Raw genomic sequence first — 18356 nt, 5'->3', positions numbered from 1 at the left:
ATCCTGTGATTCGGGGCATCTCCATGGACAGCGCCCGGATACCCTCATGGATGATAAGCCGCACTATATAAAACTACAAACAAATGAATTCTGTTTCACAAACCTAACTAGAAGCACTCACAAACTCATCCTGGTTTAACAAACTCAATTAACAACACATTTAGGTGGAAAACCAACTGATTCCTTCCCTCTTTATGGATGTCATAGTCTTTTCTTTAGACGATAGGCTTTAGAGTAATCTGTGCCAAGCTGAACCTTCTATTGACCCAAGAATCATTTAGTTACTCACACGGGTGAGCAGGAGCCTTGTAAAGAAAAATTGTCTGGATATGCATAAGAAAGCGAAATTCAACAACGTGACAGTGAGCAGTGGGTGACGTTCAGTGCTGTGTGAATTGGATTGGTTGAGGGATCCTTTTGATCCAGTTGACCCAGTTACAGAATCAGTCCCGGGGAAGCAACACATAATATGCTTATTGATACATAAATATTGATCCTGGGTTCTGTTACAGATGAGAGAGCAATATAAAATACAAGTTGTTTTCTTTAGAATGGTCTGAAAAATTGTTTCCAGGATATATCTTGCTGTCTTTACCTCGCAGGTTGCCATGCAGGTTAGTACTACACAAGCCATTTTTTGTACTTTTTCATGTGGCAACTTACCAAGCAGGTACTTTTTTTTTTTTAAATGTCGCAATTATTATGCTATTTTAAAAAGATTTAAAAGCTATGACCGGGTTAAGGGTTCAGGGTGGTAAGGGTAATGGAGGGTAGAGATAAAGGGAGGTAAGGGATTTTTATGGTTCAGGGCCAGGCAGTGTAAAGTGTGGTGAGGTATTTTTAGGGTTAAATGGTGGGAAAAGGTAAAGGGAGGCACGGTATTTTAGGGTTCCGGTGTTGATAGTGGTAGATGGAGGTAATGAGTATTTAGGGTACAATGGTGGGTAGCAATAAAGGGAGGTAAGAGTTTTTGGGTTTAGGGGTGAGTACAGGTAAAGGGAGTGAAGAGATTTTTAGGGCCCAGGAGTGGGTGGAGGTAAGCGGTTTTTAAGGTTATGGGGTAGCTAAAGGTCAAGGGAGGTAAGGGGTTTAAAAGAAGGGGTTTGGGAGGTCACACCAAAAAAAAGGCCAACGAAACCAAAACATGGGAATTTGTGGGGGTAACCCTTTCCCAAAAATATATACATTCCCCCCATTAAAATAAGTACATTATTAAACATACATATATGTGTGTATATACCCACACATGAACACACACACACATATTACACAGTGGCGGTCGCCACCCTGTAGTTATAGTTAGGGCCAGGTCTTCATAGGAAATGGGTTTTTTGGATTGCTAACATAATTGGTGCCATTTTACAATTCTTAACAGCTTAACTGCTGGTGCTCCCCTATATCCCAGCACTGCTGAGCTCTTTTTTTGATATTTGGGGTAGTTGCTGGTTAGCACTCCATAACTTTCTTTCCACATAAGGTATCCCCAATAAACTTGTGTCCTATTTTCCAACATCCTGGGGATTCAAAAGGTACCCATGTTTTGTGGATTCCTTTAGAGGGGGGTCTAAGAAAATAGGTAAAATATAGCCGAGTTTGAGTTTTTGGGGGCAAAATATGAAAAAGTGTTCTGGATAAAAGTGTCTTTTTTTCCTAAAAAAAGGCATCGATGAACAGTTTGCTGTGTTAAATTGATCATCTTTCCAGCTTTCAGGAACATGCAGATCTGAATAAAAAACATTTTTTTACCAAATCTTTGGCATTTTTAAAGAGGTAGCCAATTGGCCTATTTTTTGAGTCTCAACCTACTTCCAGTTTGTGGTGGAAATTAGTGTGAAACCTATGGATGATCAATGAAAGCTATAGATGTTTGGACGGTAGACACAATTCTGAATTTAGCAAGGGCTCATATGTGTAGATCCCTCAAGGTTTTCCCAAACAAACTAACGGTTGAAATAAAGAAATATTGAAAATGAGTAGGGAAAAATTTGTAACTTATTGTCATGATGACGAATTTACAAAAGCAATATACCAATATGTCCGCTAGACCCTTCTGGTTGCGGGGATATATCGTATTTGCAGGTTCTACAAGAACCTAAGGTGCTCAGAGCCAACAACTGAGTTGCACCATACAAAGATTTTTCATTGTACTGAGTATAGACCAATTCATATGGTGAAATATGTAGAGGGAAAAATTGGTGTCACGGAAACCTATGTATTTCTGAAATGGTCAGTAGATATGTAGTTTAGCAGGTTATTTGTACTTCTCTGAATTTGTGGGTATGCATACTAGCATATGATTTAGAGGGTATTTTTCAAAATGTCCTCTTTCTTACACACTGGCTTACCTGTGAAAGGCACATATGCAGTGTAATCCAATTGGTAATAACAAATGTTCTATTATTTCAAGCTCCTACATGACTTCTGATAAAAATGGTACCTCACTTGTGTGGGGAGGCCTAGTGCCCACGACAGGAAATGGCCCAAAACACAACATGGACGCACTACACTTTTGCCACTGAAAACGGACCCCTTTTTTCTGGGGTGGGTAGCTGTGGATTTTGGGCCAAGTTCAGCTAGTACCTAGGGAAACCTAGCAACTAGACACCAGGGGAAATACAAGATGGGGCAGCTTCCATTGCTCTGACCATGTTTTTTCACCCAGAATACATTGCAAACCTCAAACCTAGACTAAAAACACATTTCCTCACGTTTCTGTGATGAAAAGTTCTGGAATCTGCAGAGAGCTACACACTTCCTTTCACCTAGCATTCCCCCAAGTCTCACAATAGAAATGGTACCCCACTTGTGTGGATAGGCATAGTATCCAGAACAGGAAAAAGGCTCAAAATGCAGCAGCATGGATACATCACATTTTTCCACTCCAAACTAACCGTTTTTTTTGCAAAGCGGGTAGCTGTGGATTTTGAGCCCTAAATCAGCCATCACCTAGGGAAACCTGGCAAATGTGCAATTGTTTTAAAACTAGACACCGGAGGGAATCCAGGGTGGGGTGACTTGCATAGCTCTCACCAGGGCTTTTTATCCAGAATCCCTTGCAAACCTCAAACCTTGACTGAAAAACATATTTTCCTCACATTTCTGTGATGGAACATTCTAGAATCTGCTGGAAGCCACAAACTTCCTTCTCCCCAGCATTCCCCTAAGTCTCCCAATACAAATGGTACCTCAGTTGTGAGGCTAGGCCTAGAGCCAGCTACAAGAAACGGCCCAAAACACAACATGGTTACATCATTCAAAACGGAACCTTTTTTCTGAAAGTGCTTAGCTGTGAATTTGGGCCATGCTCAGCCGGCACCTAGGGAAAGCTAGTAAACTTGCACATTTTTGAAAACTAGACACCTGGGGAATCCAGAGTGGGGTGACTTGCATGGCTTTCACCAGGTTTCATTAACCAGAATCCCTTGCAAACCTCATACTTTGACTAAAAACAAATTTTCCACACATTTCTTCAATGCAAAGTTATGGAATCTGTTGGTACTCCACTAGTGTAAATGGGCTAAGAGTCAACGACACAAAGGCCCTAAAGCACTACATTTATAGATAGGCAATAGGGGTAGCTGTGGTATTTGGGGGCTGTGCTATGGAGTCACCCTCACAGACCTACAAACCACAGGTATTTTTTAAAAAAACTACACAACCAGGGGATTCCAGGGTGGTGTGCCTTGGTGGCACCCATGAGGTTTTCATACCCACAATGTTCTGCAAATCTCAATCTTTGCCTGAAATCACACATTTTCCTTACATGATGGAAACGTCCAGAATCTGCAGGAATCCACAAAATTACTACCACGCAGCATTACCCTACATGTGCTGATAAAAACGCTGCACCACTTGTGTGGCTGGGTCGACACACGTACTGGGGAGATAGTGGAGGTGTTGGCCATTGGCCGACACCTGCACCAAAAGGGTTAACAAAACTTTACAAAAAAGTTTCATCCACCTCAGCTCCATCCTGGCAAGTTTCAGGTGATCTGTCAAGCATGGGCTGAGAAAAAAGGAGGATCCCAATACACATTTCCCCATGCAATTTCCCACACAAACTTAAGATGCAGCTACAGCTAAAACCTTTGAATGGAAATACACTCAGATCTATTTTGTATACAGAATGGAAATACACCACATTTGCCAGAAAGCTAGATCTAGATCCTGAAAGTGCACTTTTAGATTTTAGATTATTTTTGAGTGTTTAAGATTCAAAATTTATAAATATCGAGCAACGCTGTATTAACAAGGTACTATTGCTATTCTGCAGGTGTTAAGCATGCAATCTTATTGGCTGGCCGCAACATGAAGAGAATGTTCCTGCTACTATTTTAGGACTCAGAAGCTTTTGAGTCCTCAAAAAATTAGTAAAATAAGGAATATGATGGTGGCAGAGTAGGGGAACCCTCAACCCCTAGGGTCAAATGAAGATTTCTTTTGCATTGCTGCTGTACCGCAGTAGTACCGTGGCACTCAGAGTGGCATCGGTTTATTTTTGATTGGGTATCATAGTTTTGGGGGGCTACAAATAAAACATATGGGGTGTTTGTTTGTGGGGCTGCAGCTACACCTAACACCCAAACACACACAACTACACTGATGCATTTAACACCCCTCCCCCCACAAACACAGACATGTATGTGCATGGTGGGGGTAGGCTGCCCCTGAAAGGGCTGGGAATGTTAATAACATATTACTTTACGTTAACAAAACCCTACAAATCCGTTGAAAAAACAAAGGTTAAAGGGACGTTATAGTTAGGTATTGTAAAATACCTTAATTTACATTCGTTTTAAACCTCAGAAATTCAAGTGACGTTAGAGTTAGGTGAAAATGTCAGTTTACAACTAAACATTTTAAACTTTAAAGAGCACTGAAATTCATCAGTTATAGTTAACTGAAGTAGGTATAACTTGGATACTCACCATGCACTGCTCATGACCTCACATATTACAACACTCATGATGCGTTATATGATATCATTGATAACATTACTGATGGCATCTGAAATGGCAGCATTAATGACTGTCTCAAGGTCCCATTATCACTGTGCTATTAACTGATGACAAAGGTGTCCCTGACAAAATGTGATGGGTTGAGAGTCAGTTCAAAATAAGTCTAAAAGGGTTACAACATAACATACCAGCAAGACTAAGGAATATCCCAGTGGAACTGGCTATGCGACACCTTATCTTGTATTTGAGTCTGATTTGCCCAAAAAAGGAGTTTTACCTCCTTGTAAAAAGTGGAGTACCATTTCTTGGAGAGCTAGTGAATTATGCACAGGCTACTAGGTGTGCAGTAAGGATGGGTAAACTGCATAATCGTAATTGTTTCCATCAAAATTTAGTGTAATTTCATGATAATTATGTAAAATTACACTTTTAGAGTTAAGTGCAGTTTGGCGGTATCTTGCAAGACTATATTTGTATGCTATGGCATACCTTGCATTAAAGTGACACATTCGATACCAGCATGAACCTGGATCAAACAGAAGCTGTCTGCAAGACATATTCTGCACCAACCAGCCGCTTGTAAGCACAATATTTTTGAGAAACTTATATAACACAAAATTCATGAATTTTGAGAATTTCAATAGCCTAATTCAATTCTCACTTTGAGGAAGTACAGATTGCACGTTTTACCATAGCCAAGAAGCGTGAGGACCTCTAAGGGACCTGGATTGCTGTAGGATAAAGGTAAATGCAGGCTACAGCTCCCAGAAGTTCAAACTTTGTAGCTGTCTGCAGTTTTATGAGAACAGTCTAAACTCTTAGAAAAGGAAAATGTTACTAATCCCGTAAGCATCTGTTTGTGGCATGAAGTGCTGTAGATTCGCATGCTCTGCATAATTCTCTCATCTAGTGTTGGCCTCTGGCATTCCCAAGTTTTTTTTCTTCAAACAAGTCTTTTTGAGTCCCTTGGTTCACAATGCGCATGGGTACAGACTTCATCTTAGATTGTTTTTTGCACAGTAGTTTAAAGAGAGTATGGATTGTTAAGTGAGCATAGCTTGGTGCACCATTTTTATTGTGCAGTGTTAACTATGAAATAAATGAAGAGATCTTCGATCATCACAAAACTTCTGGGGAGGAGGGTGGTCACATGTGAATCTACACCCACATACTACGAACAGATGCTTACAGGGTAAGTAACGTTTTCCGTTTGTAGCACATCTGGCTGTAAATACATATCCTCTGCATCAACTAGTCCTAAAAACTGTCTAGACAATCATAGCCTGCTGGGTACTAAGATGTCCCTGTAGTAGAGCTTGGTAAAAGTGTGCGGTGTAGACCAGGTAGCTGCTTTGGAAAGGTCAGCTCGTGCGATGTTCCCTAAGAAAGCCAATGTTGCCCCCTTCTTACAAGTAGAGTAGGCCCTGGGCGAAACAGGTAGGACTCTCTTAGCTTTGTAGTACCACACTTGAATGCACTTGACTTTCCATATTGCTATATCTGCCTCAGAGATGGAATGATACTTGTGCGGTTGCACAAAGTGTGCAAGCCTACATATATGAATTCTCAGATTTCCTCACCACCTCATCCATCTGACATGCACATACTACCCTCTTGAGTGAGATCAACCTCCCCGAGACCACACAAGCTAAAAAAACAAGACATCCTCCTCATAGGTACAATCAACGTGGTATAACATGTCACACAACCAACACTCTCCAAAGGCTACATCCTCAACAACAATCCAGTGCACACCAATCATACCCCTAGACCAATTACTTTGCCATCCCTAGCTCCCTTCTCATCATCCTACCAATAAACCAAGGTCAACACAAAAAGAAGAGCAAACCTTCAGATCCTTCAAAGCGTTCTCCATAGACAGCCTACTGCTTGAACTCATCTCTCACCCTAGGAACACCAACACTCTTCTAAACAACTTCAACAATTTGTGTAACAGACATGCCTTGATTACAACAAACAAGTGTAAGCCAAAGCTTTCTGCACCCTGGTAGACTTAAGACATTGCTGACAATAAACGACCCATCTGCAGACAGAAAAGGAAATGGAAGAAAAATAGAACTCCTGCAGACGTATTGATACTGAAATTCCTCTGTGGAACACACTTGCTCATCATGGCACCCAAAGGAAAGTACTATACAAACATCTTCTTCTGTGAAAAAATACAGATTAGACTATATATCGACGAAACCAAGACTGCTTCAATTCTTACAGTCATCCCTTCCCATAGAATCTCACATTGGTCAGGCTTCAAAGCACTATCTCTCCTAGATCTCTCTGACATACCTAAATCCCTTAACGCCACTTATAAACATGACATCCTACCATCATCCCTCATCAAAGCTCTCTATGTGGATGCTCTATTATCCCTACTTACCATTGTCAATGCCTCCCTCACACAAGACATCTTCCCAAAAGCTCACAAGATTGGCCAGATCCTCCCACTCCTAAAGAAACCTACACTAGTCCATGAAGACCTCGCCTATTATCGGTCTGTTACTCACATCCCATTCATCTGCAAGATCATTGAAAAAGCAGTCTATGTTCAACTCCAAGATCAAAACAATGCTAATCATCTCTTACACGACTACCTGTCTGTCTCAGCTGCCTGGGACAGAGGTGCGCATCCCACCCTCATTAGCACTTTGGAGTGTCAAATGGGATTTGCCAGCAATGTCCTTCACTGGTTCTCCTCCTACCTTTTCAGTTTGCTCACATACGCACTTTCAGGTCACAAAAGATCCCTATCAGCTCTAGAGTTACCTGGGGTTCCATACTGTCTCCTGTCATCTTCAACCTTTACATGAAGCCACTTGGCATCAATATTCAACCATATGCCGATGACACACAACTCAACTTGAAGGTCTCCTTTGCTTCAGACGTCCAGTGCCTCAAACACTGCTTGCACAGCATCCAGAACTGGGTGTCCAGCCCCTACCTGAAGTTCAGTGCAACCAAAACAGAATTCCTGTTATTTGCTAAAAACAACAAACAAGATACAGCACAAACCGAGGTCAATGAAATGAACATTGATGGTTTCGAACTCCAAAATTCACCAACTGCCAAGTCACTTGAATTTCCCTGGACACCAACCTTATCCTCAAGGAACACATTGCCAAAACAATAAAGATGGCTTGGTACCAGCTCTCTCTGCTAATGAACGGCAAATCATTTATTTCAGAATGCGACTTCTGAACTACTGCTCAAGCCCTCGTAGTGCTGCATCTGGATGTTGGGAATGCCTTACTTCATGACTGCCCCACCATCCCTGATGGTTCTAAGCACACCCGCCTCCGAGATACCATCAAACTGCAGCCAAAGAAGTTTCAAAAAACAAACAGCAGGCCTTTTCCATCTATGCACCTAGGATCTGGAACAACACCCCTTCTCCATCAGGACTGCCCCAGCACTGCTCCAATTTAGGAAAGAGTTGAAGACTCATCTCCTTCAAATTTTTTTATTAAACATCCACAACCTCTTCCTCTCCTATTATTCCTCGTATTTGTTGTATTTACATTTATCTTTCACCATGTACAGCTCTCTGCTGCCTTTTGGCTAAGCTTGCACCATAAAAATGCCATAAACATATATACAGGCAAAGCGCTGGTCAGACTTGCGAAAGTCTTGGTCATGCTGATGTAATACATAATATGTGTGCAGCTCTTTCCACTACTGAGTCTAGCTGCAGAAGATTGATTGAGGTGTAAAGGTGAAACCACCTTGAGAAGATAATTAGTACTGGTCCTGAGCGCAATCATATCTATGTGAACTTGAATGAATGATTCTTGCAAGGTGAGTGCTTGCCTTCTCGCTAATGTGTCTAAGGGACGTTATGACCACTAGGAAGGCCACTTTCCAGGTAAGGAACAGTAGGAGGCATGAGTATAGCGGTTCAAATGGTTGCCTATGGACTAAGGAATCAATGTTCTACAGACGGGTGGGAGGTGTACTTGGAGGTATAACCCTCTTACGACCTTCCATGAAAGCCTTGACTAGTAGGACTCTAAAGAAGGATGATTTTTTCCTCTTTTGCGTGTAAGCTGCTACAGCAACTAGATGTAGGAATAGTGATGTGTAGATGAAGCCTGACATCTGCAGATGTAAGGGCTAGCAGAGAATGTCCTGGATGTGAGCCCTTAAGCGGTTCCCTGAAATTATCCAGTGAAGTAGTGGAACTGTGCAGGCCTAAAATACATGTAAAGAGCAAAACAGGCTTGGAGTCCTCTCAGTGCATGTTCAAACTCAATGGCAAAAAAAATAATCAAAGATCGAATCGGTGCCTGAGCGCATTGTATACCAATGGAGGAGCTACAGGACATCTTGTCACTTGAAATAATTCGTCGAAGAAAAACAACTTGCAAATGTCTGAGCCCAACACTAAATGGCAGTACTATGAAGAGCATGTGTATCTATAGCCATATGTTACAAACGTATACATTTCCCAATTCTTGTGTGTTTGGGTTTTTATGGGCCACATTTGCTTTATCCTGAGGTGTTTCAGCAGCCTCCAATAAGGCTGGCAGGAAGAGAAATGCCAATTAAAATTGGGACTAATGTTAGATGTTGGAGGAGAGTAGCACCCTTGCTGTCAATGAAAAAAACAAGTAGAGATCTGTTGGATTTGACAGGCAGACCCAGGACCAATTCAAATTACCCAACCAAGGAATAGTGGAAAGTGAGATAATGCCCTCTTTCCTCAACCATGACCCTATAGAGAGAGTTGTGTATCAGGAATGAAGCTGTACAACAAGGTGCCAAATGTATTACCACTGAGATAACCCTTCTCCTAATTCAGTAGGAAATAATATGGAAGTATCTTTGCCTTACATAAGTGGCCATACCAGAAAAGGGAGGGATGCTTTAAAGGGCATTTACAGGAGTGTTTGGTAAGACAACAATTTGAAATGGAGGTTACTAAGCCATTTGTATCCAGTTCTAAATTTATCTATATTTCCCTTACAACACACGGTCATCGTTAGAGGGTTAAAGACAAAAGAAAAGTGAATTAGTGCTGGGAAGCTTGTCATCCAAAGCAATGGACAAATGCAAAAATGCGGCCTCTTCTTTGCAAGGAAATACATAAGCCCCATGAGAGGAAATGACTCCTTATCCAAGGCTTATCAACTGAGACCCCCCCTACTTCAATTCTATTTTGAACTCAGATGGATATATTTCTGAACATCTTTGAAAATACCCCCATCCCTACGGTGTACAGATTGTGAAGTTCTCACATATTCCAGAAGCCTAATCTCTCCTTCCCTGCACCATCCTGTGGCCTCCTTGGTCTCTTAATTCATCCAGCAAGTGGAGTAAAGTTATTGTGATTTCTTTGCTGTAAAACATTTAAACTACAAGTTTTAAGGTTGCAGAGCCTGTGATTCGCAAAAAGACACTGTTTATGACTACAATCCACTTCTTTCAAATACATCAAAACCATTTTTGGATCAGAAATATCCTTCTGTCTCAGGGAGGCATGACATAAATGTGCCCCATCTCTTTCGCAATGGAATATATCAATGATTTCTTATTGCAATTTCAGTTCTAAACATTTGTTCAGGTACTGATTGTACTTGGGGAAATAACACATTTTTAACATTTTTGCTTTTATTTGCCTATCGACGACAATGGGACATACATTGGCCGATCACGATCTGACTCCAGATACATTATAATTCTTTAAGACCCCCATTAACTTGAGGTGATCCTAAAGCCTGGTAATATGCAGTTTGCCATCTCCTAAGGCCACGGTATTGGGGATTTCAATCTGTTGACCAAAGGATTCTACATACAGGAACACAAGTTACTCTTTGGGTTGGTTTGGAACCAGAGGTCATGGGTTAGAATGAAGTCCTTAATGTACTCACAATGTAAGCCCAGAAATGTAAGAAAATGTGGTTGAAGTCTCCCTACTAATAGATTTTCCAGTGATTGTTTTTTGACATATAAGTGAGCGGAGAAGCCTTGCACTCACAGACCAGCTCTTGGAGGAATATTTGCTGGGATATTTGCTGTACTTAATAAAAACATTAAAATAATATATGAACTACAAACACACATTTTTCAGCCTATGCACAGAAAGTATTTCAGAGTGGTATGAGCTCAAATAAATACTTAGAAACATGCTCTCTAGATCAGTAGATGGCGACTCAACTTTTTTTTTTTATTTCACTAAATTTTTATTGAAAATTATAATGGCGACTCAACTTTAAAATGCCCTTTGCTGAAATTTTACAACCATTTAGGAATGCTACTTTTTCTTTTGCTAATTCTCCTCTGGTCAGTATGCCCCTCTTACTCTCCTTCCTGACATCTTCCTGGTTGCTTTAAAACCCATGGGTAACTTTTTATATTATTAAAAGTTATCTCTTCCCCAAAAGGCTTTTGATAAATATGCAAAAAAGAACATACTGCATTAACAGTTTCTTCCATTTCAATTGCTGATATTGCACAAACCTCTTTCTTTGAATGATGACTTCAAAAGAAGCTCAGTGTGGCGTCCAACGATTTCACCAAAGATAGTTTCTTTCTGTTCAAAGCAGGCACTCCGGTAATTGACAAAGTTCTAAAAACAAAAGTCACAAATGGTTGTTTAAAATCGTTTTTACGATGCCTCTTGTATATTGTGAATATACATTTTAATTGTGCTTGGTTTCCCCATACCTGTAGTCATTGGGTATGGAGACACTAAACTACCTATAATGATCTCACCATGAATTAAGGCCCAGAAATGAATTGTACAACTCTTAATCTGGTCTTAAAATCATTTCGCTCAGAGGGTATACCTTATATTGTTTGTGAGGGACAGTGGGCACTGCTGATCATTCTGTTTCTATGGATTGGGTGCAGTCACGTGCAAAGCTGTTGGCTCAAGATGGTCAATTGACTAGCATATGTTTGTGTTTCTATACCACAGAGAGGTACACTGCCTTTCCTGTATTGAATAAATGTATTCGCTGGTAGCAGCTGAACTTCCTACGTTTTATTCTGAATATACAATCATGAGATAACACAGATATTGCTACCAGAATTTGACTTTGCAATTCCTGTGTAAACTCCCCAGTTAAAATTCTTGATTTAAAAGCATTTCTCTGAAACATATAAAAAAAGAATATCATCCCAAAAATACACCAGATTTGAGCAATGTAAATAGAGCACTGGTGCAAGAGATCAGTTGAGTGATTTTTATAACTTTGGGTTTCTTCCCTTGAACCTGAAAATAATAGGTCAATTTTGTGTACATAATCTTCCCTGCAGGGACACTTATTATTATGTATGTTTTGTAAATCAGCACTGGTATGGTAAGCCTGTTTCGTAGAAAGGCAAATTAATTACAGATAAATAAAGGTGCCCACAAGGTAGCTAAGGACACAGGTTCTAACAAACCTACAAATGCCTGCTGTAAATTAGTCACTGGGCACCTGTTAATTCCTATCAGGCGGAAGCAGGATAGAGATTGAAAACATTTAAGCAGCCTGGGATAAAACTATTCAACCCCCTAAGAAACGTGCCACCATTCAATTTCACAGATATTTTACCAATTCCCATTAGTTGTTTCAATTTGTGCTTTGGGTATTTAAGTACAGGTGCTGTGATGCAATGTGGAAATAAGACCTTCTGCATATATTAGATGGCTGTGGTGGGCCCTCGCTGAGTTTGTTTGATCTTTTCATTACTGTTTGAAATCATGGGTGCACAAGTCTCATTGAATGGACCAAGATTTCTTTTCCTTTTATATGTTCCCGGAATGGGCATCTTACATGAGCTATTTTGTCATCTACATTCAAACCAGTTTTCTCTGCAGTATCCCAAAGAATGGCGATGAACCTGCATTTTCAAAAGTTTTGACGCAATGCTAGGGTACTAGCTAGCCAGCCATGGCACATCCTTGCACCATTAGACAAGTACTACATGCACAAGTGCGGTAATACTACTAATGTCCTACAGACTTTAAGACAACATCATCTGAAGATTGGTGATGGTCTGCCACTTTTTCAAATAAGACCCAGCTGTATTAGTGGCATCACCAAGTAGGCTTGGGCTAGTCACTTGTCCTTCAAATAGTAGTGAAATTATGAATTCAAAATAATAGCTACATTTGCTTTATTACAGAAGCGTTGTTTAAAAAAAAAAAACTGCAGTAATTGAGGACAATACATTTATAAAATAACCTCTGGTATTTGGTTGACACCATAAACACTTCCTCGGTATACCTAGTCAGAGGGAGATGCTATCACTTGCTCCTGAGAGCTAGGTCTTTATCAAAACAGTCAAGAGACCAGGCAAACATTGACAAGAAATGTCCCAAAATGGGATTATTATATTCACAATCCATTCAATAATCAATGGTAGACCGTGTGCAGTCTTGGGTTGAAAAGAAACAAAAAAAGCCATGCTGTAAAAAATAAAAGGTCCCATTAAATAAACTATGGGATACATAAATAATCTGAATTCGACATTCTATATCTCAGGCTACATTTGTTACTGATGATCACATTTCATGAGGGCAGTAAGACTGTCCAGACAACCGAAGATGTAGAGCCAAAACAATTCTTGTGTGCAAATCCTTTGATCAAGATGCATTTAGAACCTTTTTAAGTATTTCGTGGTGTTTATTGATGTAAGATAAATAACTGCCAACTAAGCATTATATTTTAGTTAATTTCTAACTCCTCTCTAGTGTCGGCCTAGTAGCAAATTAGTGCATTTTATTCTTACGTTGGAGCATAGAGCTAAAAGTAACAATACACTTCACATTTTTCTACCTCCACCAAAGAGTACATCAGTTTGTAGTGCATGATGGCCCTTTGCCTATTGATATTGGTACAGAGCACAGTTGTGCTATTGTTTTAATTTCACACAATGCATGACCTGCTTTAGCCTCATTGCCTCCGCTGCAAATTCTTTTAATTTTCCCTGTGACAGGATTAAGGATAGATCTCTATTGTGTGTTGACCATCTAACCCTCTCACTGTCCAAAAATTACCAGAAGAAGATAGCGCACTCTCTGTAAGCAAATACTAAAGAGTCAATAAATATAGGTATCTTGGCCCCGGCCCAGCCTCATTATATCTATATGAGATGGAATCCAAGTTCTTCCAGAACTTCAGAAAAGGCAACAGATATTTTCTTTTCCAGGTAGGCTTGGAAGAGAAGAGTATATTTCATGTTTGATTATGCGTGGGGGGCAGGTTGCACCAATGTGGGGCATTAGCCACCACAGGCTCTCAGAGGATTGTATGTTACCATTCTTCCTAAATCAAGCCATTTATCTCTCTGTGCCTTCAAGTATAAATACAAGTAATATAAAAATATTTATTTGTCCTATTATTTGTTCCTGTTGCATGACATTCTCTCTAAACTGGTTTCAATGAAACCACCCATTCACAGTGCTGTCATGTACAAAGCATCTTTTACTTGTGGTGCTCCTATTTAAGTAAAACATATTCTGTAAAGCTCTCTGATTCACCTTGGAACTAGGCTTGTGCTCAGCAAAGACTGAGAATGTATTAAGATTTGCAAGTAGGTACAACACAATATGAGAAATTTAATTTGAGCCTGAATTCCTATAGTCTTTATAATATTTGTCAAAGAAGGTAGGAGGTTAACCGGCAACTACGGCATAGACTGCAGACTTCTAAGACAAATCATGTAGTTGAAATTGTGGGCTGTGGCGTGTAATACTAACTTTTGTTCTCATAAGGTGATTATTAATCCAGCTAATGAAGTATAAATGGTTTGCATATGTTGATGAGAAATTACAAAAGAAAAGTTGTGGTGGCATGGCTTTAGAAAGAGCCACTCTATTCTTCACTGTGGAAGTAGGATACCCTTGCACAATATGGAGAGCAGTCTCTCAAATGCCAACCACCACCAGTGCAAGTGCACATCTAACTGCAAATCACAGGCATACAAAGGCTGAAAACCAAGGGGAGTCCTATCAGGGTAATGCCAACTTCTCCTGTCACCAAGGCACTACAATGGTTCCTATAATACATTTGAGAAAGCACACTGTAAAACACATAATGGTTGGCATAAATGCAAATCACAAATATCCGGGAAAATATTATTTACATCATTTTTTTAGATTCATCTACAGTAGGGCTCAAAAGTAATTCATATAAATAGAAAGAAAAAATAGATAACATTGCTGGAGCAACCCGTGACAAATTGAGAGAAAAGTGTCAAAACAGCTTAGTAGAAAGAGAGGTGATGGATGATGCATCAGTGTCGCTCTGAGTGACAAACGCCCTCAAAAATCAATTCTGAAGCTACGTATATCACTGTGGCAGAAGTATGCTGTAGGAGCCAGCAGGATCACACCCCTAAGAGAAATATTCAGCAAGCAGCATTCATGCTTAGGACAACAGAAGGTACATTTAACTTATTCTACAATGTCCTTTTCCAATACAGAAACTTGGGAAACGGCTGCATACAAACAGCTTTGCACAAAAAAACAGTAGGCAGTGTAGGAACATGCACTGATATACAGAAGAGACAAAAGGCTCAACCTGTTTGTGAAATGTTCCCACACAGTTAAACGATCTAGGCTCTTAAAAGTAAAAGCAGGTTTATTTGCGGAATCCTGATCTTTTGCTTGGCACAAGCCTCAGGATTTCCCCACAGAAAATCTATATGTAATGTTTACCAGCACAAAAACAAAATGAAGGTTAAGACAGACATCAGATGAGATTTTCCAAATCCTCATAGCAAAAAAACAATAAAATGTACATAATAAAATTACACCCAATGACAAACTATGGTTAAGTGTACCAGGAAAATAGAAAAAGCCAAAAATCATCCAGAACCCAACAGGCAATTTTGTCCAATGGGAAGTTGTAGACTGGATCCTATGCACCATTTATGGCCAATCGTAATGGACCAAGTGTCGGATAAGGGCTAACTGTTCATCAAACACCTTCAGTATGCAGTAGAGATCAGGGACCCACAGGTCAGATAGCTTCTTTTCACCATCACATTAGCCTTAAGTGCTCAAAAACTACAAACAGCACAAACCTAGAAAGTGTGTCTGCCAAGATCATGTCATTTTCAGGTAGGCTTCGCACCTTGTCCTGGTCATGCAGAGACAAAAATTGTTCTAATTCCTAAAATTTTACAAACAGTTGAATACCTTTTTCCTAGCTGTTCCAGTTGTCCTCACTGGCATTGGGTTATCATTACACAAAGTTTTAGTGGGTGATTGGATTTTCTAATAGTCTCTTCAGGATCACATACAGCAATCTTGTTTCTATTGGCCATACTGATTTTTTAGATAAACCCTAGAGCCCCCTCTGTCAATTTGGGCCATAAGGAGTTAGCTATCCCTGAGAGTAACTCTTAGAGACAGGGATTCAAAGTAGAGCTTAATCAAGGACCCTTGTCTTTCTGAATACAGTGATGGGCAGAGAGTCAGAAGGCCCATATGTCTGTGGTAGAGCAGTCACTAGTTACGCAGGAAGTTCACTCTTAATTTGGTGCCCTGGAGTTGAAGGGAAGCTAATTAAAATTTCCTTGCAGGATACACCAGGTAACTGCCACAAAAGCCATACTGGTTTTGAAAAACCAGCTCGGAGGGTGGAAGGCAGGTGTTAACTACATCTCTAATAATCGTATTGTGATGTTTGAAATGCTAAGGACTTCAATTCTTACCAATTGCAACAATGACACAAGAATTGTGTTTCTAGTTGGGTCCTAGTCAGTGCGATCACATTGCGTTTTACTGCACTGTAGCTTTCCTCTGTCAAAGTTACATGTTTTAAATGTGGACACTGGGCTTAAAACTGGACAGTGGGCCTTGCCATTTCAGGGCCCACCCACAGCTGACGTATTTAGTGTCAGGTGTAGGCCTCTTATGCCAAAAACTGTTCATGTTGATGTTTTCAATCCAATCTGTGGCAGGGGAAAAGTCTTCCTGTGTTCCACATTCGGTATGTAACATTTAGGCACTGTGTTTGGTTTTTAATGTGGACTTACATAAAAGTGTACACCAACTGGCAATTCCCAATAAGTTGTCCTGATTTCTGGAACACGCACATGCAGTGAGTCCTTATCAGGGGTGAAAACTGTTGAGGGACTGCCATATGTGGAGAAAGCAATGAAGGACATAAGCATATATACAGAAAGAGAGGAAGGGCGGCAAATCCTTATGTAAATATTAATTAAAGACTTCCATTGTGTAACAATACACTCCGGATTTCACATAATGAAGTGAAAAGTATATAGGCTATAGGAGGCGTTACAGTTACCACTAATTAAGTATTGTTGCACTGATGTACCATCATCTACCCAAGGTAGGTACATCCACTAATGTCTGCACTTGTGGTGGAAGTTATCCTTATAAACACTTCTATTGCTGGGTCACTTGCAGCACATATAGAACATCGGTCATCCCTCACTGGTTGTGTATGACAACAGGGACTAGCAGTTTATTGTGTATTTGGCATCCTGCAGTACTAGAGACCAGCACTGACTACTTTGTATGTACTTATTGAATATTTCCATTGGCTAACCTAGCCAAAAGGCAGTGGAGAACTCTTTTATTATATTATTTCATTATGCTGGCAATCCGTATTGTATGGATCAAATTCATTGTTTAATTAGTTTAATAGTTTGGTAAACAGCCCAACGCTGTCATAGCCATGAAGTCAGGATTGCCCCATCTAATTGTTTACAAAGTGTGGGTGAATTAATTATGTTGTGGGGAAATTGGAAGGAGACATGTACGATTTATTTGGAGGAAGTAAAATTAGATATTTTTGCTGGGTTCTACATTAGCAATGCTAAAACACAATTTTGGAATAGAGGGTAGACATATTGCTTGTCAATATAGGCAGCATGATTCAGAAGCAGATGAGAGAGATGTAACAGAAGACCCCTCATGATGAGTTTGGGGTGCATCAAGAGCATCAGAGTAGAATACAGCAAGAATCGTTAATAAAGTTGAGGAGAGGAATTTTCTCAAGCGTGCAGATGCATGAAGAAAGCATGGAACAGTATGTGACTGTGTTGGGCACCTCGGCAGTGCCATGCAAGTTTAAATATCTCTGAGATAAAATAGTTAGAGATCAACTGATTAACAGGACCAGTAATTTGAAAGAACAAGAAAAGTTATTGATTGTAGCAGTGAACAGCCTAGAAAAAACTGCCAGTGTAGAAAAGCACAAGGTCAAAGGATCTGAAGTATCTGAATCCCAGAAAAGGAAGCTGTAAATAAAATGTGGCAAGAGTGGTGATGAAGCAGATTCACTGGAAGGGGCCATGAGACACAAAAATAACGACGTGACAAAAGGGGCATTTGGTGAATATAGCAATAGGTCACTGTGTTTTAGGTCTGGCAATTTAAGGCATTTAGTGATTTTAAGAAAATTTCCAGCTATTAAAGCT

General features: G+C 40.1%; 1 protein-coding gene across 1 annotated transcript in view; it reads right to left on the bottom strand.

The window, feature by feature from the left end:
- The window catches only part of GNG2 (G protein subunit gamma 2), a 280638-nt gene that overhangs the window by 85415 nt on the left and 176867 nt on the right, over nt 1–18356 (bottom strand). Inside the window, exon 3 of the mRNA XM_078659741.1 lies at nt 11430–11538. The gene's annotated coding sequence lies outside the window, so the exon portion shown is untranslated. The remainder of the gene's footprint in view (nt 1–11429; nt 11539–18356) is intronic.

This window comes from Lissotriton helveticus, chromosome 9, assembly GCF_964261635.1.
Source record: "Lissotriton helveticus chromosome 9, aLisHel1.1, whole genome shotgun sequence".
In the NCBI taxonomy this organism is placed as follows: Eukaryota; Metazoa; Chordata; class Amphibia; order Caudata; family Salamandridae; genus Lissotriton; species Lissotriton helveticus.
Note: the sequence above shows the minus strand (reverse complement) of the source record. Positions and strands in the feature narration are given on the sequence as shown.